Source organism: Schistocerca cancellata, chromosome 1 (assembly GCF_023864275.1).
Source record: "Schistocerca cancellata isolate TAMUIC-IGC-003103 chromosome 1, iqSchCanc2.1, whole genome shotgun sequence".
NCBI lineage: Eukaryota > Metazoa > Arthropoda > Insecta > Orthoptera > Acrididae > Schistocerca > Schistocerca cancellata.
In genome coordinates, this window is record NC_064626.1 from 956,550,056 (window position 1) to 956,564,648 (window position 14,593).

A 14,593-nucleotide genomic window follows, 5' to 3' on the forward strand; every position below is an offset into this window, starting at 1 on the left:
ATATTAGTAGGCTTCTTTTGGCCATTAATGCTTCTTTGCCTGTGTTGGTCTATTTTTTTTATGTTTGCCTTGCTTACGCCATCATGTGTTATTTTGCTTCCAAGGTAACAGAATGCCTTTACTTAATTAGTGGTCCCCAGTTTTGATGGTGAGATGCTCACTAATCTCATTTCTGCTACTCCTAATTGCTGTGTCTGGCTTCAGTTTATCCTCAGTCCATATTCTATACTCATTAGAAAGTTCATTAAGTTTAACAGGTACTGTAATTCCTCTTCATTTTCACTGACGATAGCACTGTCGTCGCCGGACCTACTCATTGATATCATTTCATGCTGAGTTTTAACCCCAATCTTGAATCTTTTTTTCCGTTATCTCTTCTTTGAGATATAGATTCAACAACAGGGGCGAAAGACTGCATCCCTGTTTACACCCATATTAATCCTAGCACTTTTAATTCTATAGCTCCCTCTTGGTTCTTGTAAATATTGTACATTACCCTTCTATCCTTACAACTCTCTCAGAATTTAGAACAGCTTGTGCCATTTTACGTTGTCGACAGCTTTTTATAGGGCCACAAATCCTATAAGTGTGTCTTAATTTTTCTTCGGTCTGGCTTCCATCATCAAGCACAATTTCAGAGCTGCCTCTGTGTCTCCTTTTCCTCTCATTAAGCCAATCTTATCATCATGTAACAGATCCTCAGTTTTATTTTCCTGTTTTTTTCCCTCTGCATTTTGTCAGAATGGAATACGGAAATATGTCCTCTGTTACTTATGTTTACTTCGCTGTTAACTTATTTATACCTATATTTGTCTACAGCTTCTGAAATTGTCATTTCTAGAGATGCCCAATCTTCTACAACTAACTTGCCTGTTGTTGTGTTCATTATCACAGTGGCCAGAGAGATCTTCAAACGCACATCTTCGTTCCTCAGTACTTCTGTATCCCAGTTCTTTCCACATTGACTCTTCCTGGCTATTCTCTTAAACTTCAGTCTACTCTTCTACTCTTCATAATCATTGAATTGTCATCTGAGTCCACATAAACTCCTGGATATATTCTACAATCTAATTCCCAATTTCAGAATTTCTATCTGGCTATGATTTAGATCAGCTGTAGTCTTTCCGTGTCTCCCTGTTTTTTCCAAGTATATCTTCTTTTATTGTGACCCTGATACCAGCTGAAATTTATCGCAGAATTCCATTAGACTTTCTCCTCTCTCACTCTACTACCAAACCCACATTCTCCCGTAATTTTGTCTTCTGTTCACTAGGCTACTGCAGCTCTCGAATAAATCATAATTATTAGATTTTCATCTGCTTTTTCATATAGAATTACACGTTGAATATCCTATTGTACTCTTTTCATCCTTCCATGTTACTTTCTCTATACCCATATCACATTATAGAATTCAAACTCTTGTATATTCACCAGAAGAAATTGGGAGTACTACATGACACATATCTCTCCTCCGACACTTCTATACCCTCGTCGTCCTATGTCCCAAGACATTCCTTAACATCAATGAGGATGTATTAATATGCCACTTTTGAGGCTTTCTGCACGGCATCACAGCATCACCCAGAGTACCAGCTGCAGCATCATCATCTGGTGTACATGCAGCACTGTCATCACCACCAGCGAAGACAATAACACAATCGCGACACTCCGTTCCACCAATTTTGAGCCTATACAAAAGTGTCCTAACGTAATCAGATACGAGCTTCACTTTAACAAATATCTTTGTGCCTGAGGAGCATGAATCTCGCTTCTGTCAAATTAAAAAGAAAACCACATCGTAAGGTACAGTGCTTAAAGAATTTCAGAAATGACAGCAACCAGTCGACATTTGTAATACTAGCATATTTGTTTAATCATTACCTGTTTCAAGTAACATAAAGAAAAATATAGGAAACCGCGAGAGAGGTGTCGAATATCAGACACAGCGCTACATGAAGCTATAGGGCATACTATTTTTCAGAAATATGAAGGAGCTAAACAGATAATCAGAGATACCCTTTAATTTTTACCTTAACTCCCTTTCCTTTTATTATTGTTTAGAGCGGCATGAACCGATTTCCTCAAGCAAGAGCGTACCCAAAATCTGCGCTGAGGTGGCGGAGAGAAGGAGGGGGGTGAACGGCGAAATAAACGGAATAGAAATCGCAACACCACAAGTAAATTAATGTAGACAATGAAATTTCGGGAGCATGTTGGGCTACAGCAGCGGTATCTGGGCGAGCGTTTTTCCGCTGGAAAACACCCCCTGGAATGCTGTTCATGAATGGCAGCACAACAGATCGAATCGCCAGACTGACGTACAAATCTGCTGCCAGGGTGCGTGGGATAAACATAGGAGAGTTGCTGCTGTCTTACGAAATTACAACCCAGAATGTAACTCCAGCTGCCGGTCCAGTGTGTCTTGCATGGAGACAGGATGGTTGCAGACTCTAATGTGGCCTCCTTCTAACCAACACTCGGTTAGCACTGGCACCGAGGCAGAACTAGCTTTCACCAGAAAACAGAACAGAGCTCCACCCTATCCTATAGTGAGCTCTCGCTCGACACCACTGAAGTCGCAAATGGCGATGGTTTGCAGTGGGTGGAATACAGGCTACAGGGCTTTTGTCTCGGAGCTGTCCTTGAAGTAACCGATGTGCAACAGTTCACTGCGTCACTGTGTTGTCAACAGCTGCTAAAATTGCTGCTGAAGAGACAACACAATGCCCCACAGCCGTACGTCGAAGACGATGATCTTCTGTCTCGGTAGCGCCACGTGGCCGCCTTGGGCCCGGTGTTCTTGCGACCGTACATTCTCGTGATCACCGATGCTAGCAATCACGTACAGTGGCTATATTCTTGCCAAGTCTTTCTGCTGTATGTGTGAAGGAATATCCACGTTCTTGTAGCCCTATTACACGACCTTGTTCAAGCTGAGTGAGGTGTTCATAATGGCGTCTTTGTCGCCTTAAAGGCATTCTTGACTGACATCAGCTCACCACATCCAATCTCAGAGGTAACTAACGCTGCCGGCCGAAGTGGCCGAGCGGTTCTAGGCGCTACAGTCTGGAACCGTGCTACCGCTAAGGCCGCAGGTTCGAATCCTGCCTCGGGCGTGGATGTGTGTGATGTCTTTAGGTTAGTTGGGTTGAATTAGTTCTAAGTTCTAGGGGACTGATGACCTCAGAAGTTAAGTCCCATAGTGCTCAGAGACATTTGAACCAACTAACGCTCACGACCGTTGCAGCTTATATTTAAAGCAACCCTGATTGGCAGCCTCATATGCGACTGGCGTGAAAGGTAAATATTCATCATTTTTTAGATGTAGAAACGTGCCTACAAATTTTTTTTTTTTTTTGTTGCAACTCCTTGTTGGTGCTGAGTTTTTTTTCCATCAGTCAATTTAGAGAATTCATGGCGAATAGTTTTGGATACATCTGCTATTTGTCGGAAGCGTTTATTTGTTTTGCCTTTCTTCAGATTGATACTGAATTGATGTATCTGTCTGTGCGGAGGGATTTGAGCTCCGTTTGTGAAGACAATATTTCTGTAGATGGAAACAGCCCCAGATTCTAGTCCCGAGTGAGTCGTGGGTACGCCCATGCACTATCTCTCTCTTTCATACTGTGTGATTAATTTCTTATATTTATAGCACAAGCTGTTTGGCTGGTGCCACTCATGAGCTCTTAATATGCTGTATTTGTCTAATTTTTCTTCTTGCGTGTAATATTTCGACCATAATGATAAATACCAACATTTTGTGTACACGGCAGTGTAGCTATATATCCCCCCTCCTCTCCCCCCCCCCCCCCCCCCAAAAAAAAAAAAGAAAATATTTTCTATGAACACATTTATTCACTCCATTTCGTTTGAGTATATCTACAACCTTTATGGTATCAAGTCGGACAAGAAATGGTCTTGCAGAACCTGTGCTGTGAAGGCAGAACAATGTCTGGGAGCGTTGTTAAATTTGCTTTACGACGACAAAAGAAACCGCTGTATAATTTCCCGTTGAGCGAGATTAGAGGACAATGTGCAGAGCAAATATGCACGGTCGCGAGGCGTAATCGTATATTTGGAGGATTTCCGCCTTGTCTAGCGGCGACCTCGCCGGAGATTGCCGGACAATGAGCCGGGAGACCGAGTCCAGTGCGCATGCGCAGAATGCGATGGCGCCCCCCCCCCCTTCCCTATCCTCCCACACCACACCCCACACCCCAGACAGCGCGACCCAGCCGGGGACGCAGCCAGACCAGACGAGCAGAGCAGACCACTCAGCGCTCGTCGCTCTCGACGCCAATTACCGCTGCGGCCATGGCCACAGGCGGGCTCGCGAGCTTAATTAAATGCTCTCCGCCGAGCATCCTCGCCGGGCGACAAAACTCTTGCCAGATTTACGCGGCTTCTCTGCTGTCTTGCTCCGCTTTTATTTGGGCTCAACTGGGTGCACACAAGTGCCCCATCACTCTCCATCCAGATCGGCATTCCATCTCGTGGTGACGAGTAATTCAGGTATTCTACAGTAGAGAGCTTTTCTCTTCCATAACGGAATTTGTATGGAGATTACTTGGTTATCCTCGAAACTAATCCTGTCCGTGCGAGGTCTCTGGTACGTGACAGTACTTGGACGTGTGGCAGTGAAATACGTTCTTGTTTCTCTTGTTTCATATTTATATTGCGAAACAATTTTATTGTCAGAATTATATCGGCAAGGGAAAAAGATGATATTTTGGCCAGGTTTATTCAACCTTGCATCAGTGTCCAGGGTTCAATCCCAAATCTACTTTGGGGAGACAGGGCCACATTTAGGTATACTTCTTTTAAGACTTTTTTAAATATTTATTTATTTTTGATTAGATTTAATGCGTTTAATTTATTTAGTCTTATAACCTGATTATTACAGAACAGAATGAGTCAAAAAGAATTTTACAATTTTGGAAGTATATAGAAATTAATTAGATAACTTATACAATCGATGGATGTGTCATTTTGTAGCAAACAACCTTAAGTCTCACATGAAAGCGTTAACTGTAATTTTGGTTCGATGTGACTGCCACTTGTGATGCGCAACATCTCATCGCCAATCAGTTTATTCCCACACCTGTTGAAGCAAATCTGGTGTAACTTCCTCAAAGACAGCGTAGATGCGACTTTACAGGCCGGCTAAACTGTTTGTTCGGGGAGGAACATACAAACGGTCCTTGCTGAAACCCCAGAGAAAGACATCCAGTGGTGTCAAGTCTGGGGAGCGAGGTGATCATGCGATTATCAGATTGGCTCTTCACGGCCAATCCACCGACGTGGGACCGGTTATCGAGGAAACCTCGAACTTCCGTGAGGAAATGAGATGATACACGGTCTTTCTGGTAGTAAACCATCCCATTTCAGTCACTTTCATCGGTTTGTGGAATTAGGTTTTCAAGCATATCCAGATAAACAACACCAGTGACAGTTTCCTCCACGAAGAAGAAAGGGCAGTATACAAAATTGTGAAGGCTTTCGTGGCCACTTGCTGACAAATTCTCTATTGGCTTCTGTATCGGGTTCTTCGGCCGACGTTCATCTAATGATTTTATTGACGTTCACCAGCACGAGTGGTTGGCATTGTCAAAGCTTCCCCCTCCATTGCCGGTGGTGAACTGGAGCCGAGCTCGCGGCCGCAGATTGTTTGTACCTGGTGCGCCTACGTTCGAGGGCTTCTCTGCGGTCATTTCCGGTGCGGTTCTCCTCTTGCTACCTGCGACGGTCGTTCGCTGCAGTACGGGAAGCCAGGATCCGTTTACCTTAAGGCTTTCCTCTATCTTGTTCAAACTGTTCGCGTGTTTTTGTATTTCTACAGCTTCTCTGAGCAAGTGCGTGTGATAGTGGTTCTCTACAGCCAGAATTTCCATGCCATTGATATGAAATGTTGACTCATCGCTGAACATTATTATGTTCAGGAACGTCTGGTCGTCCTCTACCTGATGCAACATTTCGCACAGAATTCCCAAGAGCAACATTATCTGCACCACTAATGTGCTGTGCCATTGTGAATCTGTATGGTTTCAAATGTAAACGCCAAAAGATTTTTTATGGAATACCAGTCTCGCGAGACGAGCGTCGTGTTGATTTTTTGTGGACTGCTGGCAAAAATCTCCCTAACCTGTTCGACAGAATCATCAACATGCGGGCAACCTGGTGATTTATCATGTCGCAGTGAACAACCCGTGTCAACAAAGTTCTTTTGCCCAGAGCAAATTGTAGGTCTGGTTGCGGGTTCTTTAGACTATTCTGTGCGAAAGTTATACTGAACAGTTGTTGCAGAGATATTTTCGTGAAATCAAAACACAGAGCCTACACGCTGTTCAGCAGTGAAAGTATCCATTTTAATTGTGTACTAAGCTGGCGCTTCTGTTGGCGGAACGGGATACTGATGCACTACATGAATCAAACTTGAGGTTGCTTGCTACAAAATGACACACCTACTGATTCTGTAAGTTATCTCAACAAGTTTCTGTATCATTCCAGAGTTGTAAAGTCCTTTTCGACTCACCCTGTATAACTTAGTTCACCGGGTGGACAGAAATATTCTGAAAAGCATGTAACGGTTATGCAGGGTAGGTTGTACTGAAAAATAAAAGAATTCAAGCAGCCTGGCAGGTACAATTAGTGTCAGTTGTTCTCGTAGCATTGATTTTGGAGCACGGGACTGCTCAGCTGTTGGCTCGGGGTCAGTCGTTACTACCATCCCATGACCAATTTTTGTATCGCTCCCTTTTAAGAAACCAAATGAAGAGCACACTTAGCAACACCACCTCTGGTAGGCTGCTGAAATTTGAGCGAGCATCGACCTAATCGGCTAATTTCAGTGCTAATTAAATTGGAAACGACGCAAAATATCGAATTTTTTCCTTAATAATTGTTTCTCAGCACAACATACCCTGCAACACCCTTACAAGCTTACAAGCTGTTTCTGACCATCCTGTATGTATTTCCAACGTTATATTTAAGAGTGCGAAATAATTTTATACTAGCGACCGTTAATAAAACAGACAAACTACAGGGACGGATAGCTGACCGTAAATGGAGGAAGAAAGATCCCAGGAACATGTGTCTGGAAATGGACGGTATGCATGGAACAACAACAAATCGTCCCAGAACACAGCACTTAGCTGCATCGCGTCCACGTCATAACAAATGCAATGCACGCGAGACCTAATGCAAGCGTTCATACGTCGCACCATGGATTGCCACACTCTTTCGCACGTTCCGGCCTCTCTCCGAATAGCCGTTGAAGGATTTGCCTATCGCGAAGTGGTCTAGCATACACAACGCTTTCCCGATGCCCGCAGAGGTAAGAATTTAGGAGGTTTAAGTGCGGCGATCTAGCAGGCCATGCTACGGGGACTCCGAGACCTACCCGAACTCCGGGGAAGATGTTCTTGAGACGTTAGCGAACTGTAATGTGGGAGTGGGATGATGCTCTGTCAAGCAAAAACCACATAACCTGTCGTATTGCCAAAGGCGCATTCTTAAGCAGCCTAGGCAGAGTATTTCGCAGAAAGTCCAGGAATGTTCCTCTGTCGAGGCGTTCTGGAATAGTAACCGGTCCAAGTATGCGGTTACCAAAAAACCCTGCCCGCACTCTGACGCTGAACCAATGCCGATGAGACGCCTCAAACATTCCCCGAGGACTTCCTGTAGCCCACAGATGACGATTATGTAGACTGATGATGCCAGTTCTTGTAAAGGTTGCTTCGTCAGTAAAAAGAACTGATGAAAAAAATCGCAAAATTTCAAATGATCTGTTGCGAAAACCATCGACAAAATCCTTCCGGTAGAGAGAAATCCTCAGCTGATAATCCTTGCACTCGTTGCAGGTAATAGGGATAGTATCGATTGTCTTGCAGGATACACATAATCGTACTTTAGCTTACACCATGTTGGCAGGCCACTTACTTGGATCTTGTACTATTGTTCATCTCAATATCCTGTAGAAACCAGTCCTCCAGATCTGGCGTACGCACAGTCCGCTGTTTCCCTGTTTCTGACTGAAAGGGCTCATGATTACACTCAAGAGCTTGAAATTTTGTGTGATGTGGTTGGTGTCTGTTAGGGTACTTTTTATGGTGTAGCCGAGCTGGCTATCATCCGTTTCCATCTGTTTGGCGGTCCAGAAACACCATCTCAGCTTGTTCCCAACATGAATATCGGACCATTCTGCTGCCTACAGTATGCTGTTGTAGGGCGGCGAGTGGAATTAATTGGTATAAAAATGTAGAATGTTATGTATAAAAGATGCATTTCCCGGCCGATGCACCATATGTGGGGCGGCGGGTTGAATTTATTTGTTATAAAAATGTTCCTATTATTTATGCAGTCTTTTGCCGTTCTCAACATTGGCTCTCTAACTACAATATTAGCAACCAGAAAGTGATTAGCAAAACGTGAAGCCTGTAATTAGAATTCCTAGTGCCCACTTCATCTGAGAAATACACTTATAGCTACAGCTTATAGCTCTGAGGAATTAGGAGATTGTCTGGGATTCATAATCAAGAACGATTCTCTAAAAATGTCCACTATATTCTGAAAGTCACAGACCAAAAAGAATCCACACAATCCAACTAACAGAGCAGTTCAGAGTCTAATGCGCTGATACAACTATAACTGTTCAAATTAAATGTTTAAGTGAATGCTCGCCATAATTTGATGATAATGTTCATCAAACGCCACGCTAAATAATGGTAGAATGTCTGTCCCGCAGCGGCACGTGAAAATACGACATACGCAAACTGAAGATAGATCATTAAAGTCATCCCAGAATTAACACTTCACTCGAAAACGATTTCATGGTTACTCGTATCCCGAGTAACTTAATACGGCATCCGAGGCTGTTTATAGCAATGATACCGACGCGTCGCGACTCCCGGCGCAGGTAGTGTGCTATTCAGCGTCTGGAGAGAACTGGGGCCTTTTTCTTTCTTGCCGCGTTCTTATATATAAAGCCGCGGTGCGGACGGCTAAGGGAACGCTTGATCAATTCCGCGCTCCCGACTAGCCGCTGGGCTAGTAATGCACCACTTTAAGTCATCGAATAAATCATTGCTTCCTTTGCTGATGGCCGATGAAGCTCTCAATTTAAATGTGCAATCAGCACACGGGTGAGTAATCATAATAAAAGTCTGACGTGGCTAAGTCAAATATTTTGGGCGAGAGAATTAATTTAATTACACTACACGCAGTAGACGAGCTCTGAACTTGCCCTTTGGAGATACGCTCTTGCTATAGTTTTATAGTTATTCAATTGAAACTTCTCACATCTTTATGATTATAGCGGATCTCCCTTCTACTTAAATTTCAAAATCCTAGCCTTATTTATTCGCCTACTTAATCTATCTTGCTTCCTTAATTTCTAAGACAAAAACCAGAAAATCATGAATTTCAACTAAAATTTTAATTTTTGAGATCCAGAATACTGTTTCTACTAAATTACTATGCAAAAGGAATCCAAATATAAATTTTTAAGTTTCTAGCTCTTTTCTGTTGCGCCAATGATTTTTACAGAAAAACGTCCAAATTTCTAAAATGGTTCGTTATTGAACTGATATTCAACGCATATTGATTTAGTATTACTCCTGACATGCTAGAAACGTTTCAGGTTATTTATTGATTTTTAAATTATTGCCCAATATTTATGACGTCAGAGCTAGTTACAGCGGTCTGGCTGACACACAATGGAAAGACTGATGTGAATTTTATACGGCGTGAGTTGGCTGCTTCCCTACACTGTGTCAATCACACAGCCTGCAACACACAAGGAACACAAGACTCGTGGTCAGAGGAATCCTGCCTTGGGCATGGATGTGTGTGATGTCCTTAGCTTAGTTAGGTTTAAGTAGTTATAAGTTCTAGGGGACTGACGACCTCAGAAGTTAAGTCCCATAGTGCTCAGAGCCATTTGAACCACTTTTTTAAAAGTTCACAATTCGTGCGCCAAACCTTTCTGGGCACACACCTGAAGAGGATGGCAAAAGGCTGGAGAGCGTGGAGATCTACCATGTGAGAAACCAGGCTTCGGGAAGAACACTAACGATAACATCAGAGGTAGGCCTGCCTAAAGTTTTACTTGTTCCTAATTTTAGTAATTTTTTGCCCCTATCGATCTTTGCTTTCATAGAATTAATTACTTCTCCTTGAGATTGCATTACGTTCAAATAGCTTTTTTTTAGCTATTTCTACTTTTTATTCCACTGTAAATACATTTTTAGATTGTGTTTATGACTGATATTGTCTTAAAGTTTTCTGGACTTGAGTACCACTTAGGACGACAATGCAAAAAATGAGTAAACATACCCCATTGTCATGTTTGTATTAGTTTCGAAATTACAGTAGTAACTGTCATGGTAGCGAGTTATGGAGATGTACCTTCTGGTGTAGAATAACCCTCTGTATAGGAACACCTGAAAAGACGGCGTCGGTTTAGATCCGATTATGGCGTGTACCACCTAGAGGATAGTAGATGTTTCAACGTCGTCCGTCAACACATACCGTAGTTGCATAGTTACCAGAGTTCCATCTGTGTCTACCCTTTAATAAGGAACGCTCGCAAACAGGAAGCTCAGTGTTCTGCAGATATTTGAAGCAAACAGGCAACCATGACACGGAGGCGCACATGTGTTCCTACAACCAACTGAGCAAGTTTGAATGGGGTCGAACTGTGGCCTTCCTAGTGGCCAGATGGTCCTTTCGGTCCACACAACTTGGACGCGCTGCGTTCGTTGAGCAACGATACTGGTATCAGTGGTCACGAGAACATTCTTACACGCATAGACGTCCTAGTAATACAGATGCCTTCGTCTTATTGTAAGGGCAGCTGTGGCAAAACGTACAGCCACCACAGCACCGATAAGAGGCATTGTAAGTCCAGACGTGTCAGCACGAACTGTTGCGAACCGTTTAGTAGCAGAGGGACTACATGCACGCACACCTCTAGCCCGTCCTCCACTCACGCCACAGCAGCTCTGTGCACAGCTCCGTTGGTGTCGTCAAAGAATCACTTGCAAGATGGAATGGCGAGCTGTGGTCTTCAGCGATGAAAGCAAATTCTGCCTGCACGCAAGTGAGGTACGCTGCCTTGTAGACTGCATTCGTTCAAGACACACCAGCCCCACAACGTGCCTTATAGTTCGTGGAGCGATAAGCTACAACCCTCGTTCACCTATGGTGTTCCTGGAGGCGACGCTAACCACCGCCCGATACGCGCAGAATGTTTATGCGTCCGTTATTTTGTCATTCTTGCAACTGAATAGTAATGTATTATTCCAAGAGAATAATGCTCGCCCACACACTGCCTGTGAAACTCAACATACACTGGAAGACGTGCAGCAACTTCCCTGGCCAGTACGATGTCCGGACTTGCCTGTAATGCAGCACGTGTGGGATACGATGGGACGAGAAGTGACTCGTATGACTCGTCAACCAGGAACTGTTACAGAATCAGTTGAACAGGTCGAGCAGGAGTGATATAACATATCCCAGGACAGTGCTCTCCCTCTGTGCGATCAACTCGGTGCGAGAATCAGAGCTTGCACTGTCACCTTTGGAGGCTATACCACGTACTAATACGGATGTTTGGGCCTGGGTTGACACCTGGTACCTCAGAACCGCTTGCGCTATTGATCTGTATATGTGATCATTTCATGTTCCCTATAAGCAACATTAAATATTGAGTGAACTGGAAACTTCTGAAAGGGTTCACTTTTTTCCGTCATTGTATTCTATCTATTCTTAATTCTAAATGGCGTGCTCCGCAAGAACTTCAATCTTCGAGCGCCAAAATTTACACACCTTGCACAAAAACACAAATATCTGCTTCGCACTAAGACATTCATTCACCAGATGCTGTGCAGTTTGTGAAAGCCCTCACTAGATGGCAGTAACATTCTTCTATTCCATAATGAGATTTTCACTCTGCAGCTGAGAGTGCGCTGATATGAAACTTCCTGGCAGATTAAAACTGTGTGCCCGACCGAGACTCGAACTCGGGACCTTTGCAAAGGTCCCGAGTTCGAGTCTCGGTGCGGAACACAGTTTTAATCTGCCAGGAAGTTTCATATTCTTCTATTGTCCGTAGCTCCCTAGGAAGGGTGGTTCCCTGGAGAAGTTTTGTGCGTAATCATGCCCCTTGCGTAAACGTGCCCCGATCTCTCCTATAGTGACCCATGAAGTGAAAGCATGTCATAGTGTTAATGGAACTCAATCTGTCGAATGATGGTGCTGATAGGAGTGTTGTACGTGTGTTGTACGTGCTGTTGTACGACAGAAGGAACAGAGAAATAATTGTACATGAAATTGAAGAATAACTGAAGATATTTGATAGAGGAAAGATCTCTAGAGCTTGCAGGGTATCTGTCATATTCTACGTAGAATATGAGAAATGAATCAGTCATAGATCACTGGAAATGGTCCTGTTTTTAAGTAGGGGTCACAGAAATCGAGACTAATCTTCTGATGCCAATTTGATGTAGAATTAATTAATGTTTTTGGTAGTATTGTATGATTACTGTTTAAGAGACCCGGTAACTCTTCTGTGTTTATACTCTGAGCGTTCTATTAATTCGCGATATTCCGACAGCTGTTGTAAGCGGAGCCCACGTTTATGCTGTGTTTCCTGATGTCAGGAAAGAGACACAGTTGTAACCGGCCATTAAACAAAATACAATCTTAATAAATACCGAAATGGATATGCTATGAATTGAAGACATTTCAGCTAGAGAATCCAGTCCATCGATCTTAATGGGGAGGCATAATCAGGGGCTAGAGTCCGATGTACCCTAAGAAAGTGTCGGAGGGCTGTAACTGTTTAGAATTCCCTCCCCTTGAATCATGGACTACGTCGTGGTGGGATAACTTGCATGCCTTCAGCTGGCATGAAAAAAAGCTTATGGCACAACTTGGCTAAAAGGAGGAGCACAAACTGAGGCATCAAGGAATCGTCAGTTTATTAATGATAGGAAGTCCAGGCGGCAAAAATTGAAGGAGACCTGGACTTGAGAGACTACAATTGTAATAGGTTGCAGAACTTATGTAGAAATGTAGAGGTTTTCACAGGATAGACTCGTTTGCAAAACTGCATAAAACCAGTCTTCCGATGGAAGACGAAAATAATTACGTTACGTTGAACAAATAATTGTTTTTAACTTTCAATGGCCATTTTCAGAAAACGATGTTGTCATCAGGGTGGTAACGTTGTTAGAAAATTGTTAAAAAGTACAGGAAGAAGTCAAGATTTTCGTATTTGGTGCAATGACTGGCAGCTAACTCTCATCACACTTTAATTTAATGTAAAGAGACGAAAATGCCTCATATCATATGACAAGTAATCGACGGTGAATCATCAAGTATATAGACATTCTAGAGGTACCTTTTCCGAAAGATTTAAAGTGGAGCCACCATACAAATCTAGCCACGAAGAACGCAGAATGTAGAGATGGATGGGAAGAATCCTATGAAGGATGATATTTAAATAGCTCTTGTTCGTCCTGTTCTCGAGGTATTATTCTTCGGTCTGTAAACACAGAAAAGTAGGATTAACAGTGCAGTGGGCTTTCAAAAAGAACTGTGCACTTCGTGTCATGTTTCTTAGGGGCTGAGTATTTCCGTTACGGAAATATTCAGTGGATTTTATTGAGAGACGCTGCAAGAAAGGTGCCGTCTTACTTTCAAAATGCCGATAGCCCATGTTCCAGTAAGAGTGAAGGAATGCCTTACTTCCTTCGACTTGCATCTCGCGTAAGCACACAACAGTACCAACATAGAAAGTAATGCTTGTAGAGAACGATATCGACAGCATTTTTTCTCATGCACTATCCGCGAATGCTGTACGAAGGAGAGAAGATACTCAGGATCGATAACCTTCGTCAACTACCGCATGATGGCTTACAGGATAAACACGTACATAAATCAATGTGTCAGCACTGGATTTCACTGTCTCCCTTTTTTCATTCCATACTCATTCATAACAGCAAAACCACAATGTTACGCAAGCACACACCACTAGCATCTTCGATACAAAAGATATAATACTTACTTGACACTTCAGTATAACTAGATCATTGTCAAAGACATAAATGTGAAATTCTTCTTTTGCCCTCATCATACATGAAAGAGTCTGGGACTAACTTCTTCAACGTGTATGAAATCGCCATGAATAGGACATGGATTGGAAGGCTAAACCCCGCATATGACGTCATTCATAATTTCTCAAAATCTGAATTTACTTTTTAAGGAGATAATCACAATTGAAATAGCGCTAATTTGCTTCAAAGAATTTGAACAATTGTAAAGCTGTTAATGACATTACAAGTTCAAATATTGCACTTTACAATTAAATTTTTTTTTAGAGGAGCGCAATAAATTCTTCGTTATGGCAGTGCTGAATGACAATTAGAACAACCACAGTACAGACAAAAAAACTTACAATTGAATTTCAAGCAATACCAAAAAAGTAGGGGCCTCAAAACAATTTAAAAACAATTACATTTAAGAGAGGTTCCTTCTAAGAGAATGAATGAATTAGCAAGAATGCAACTGAATAGCAAGTATTTGACTCAAG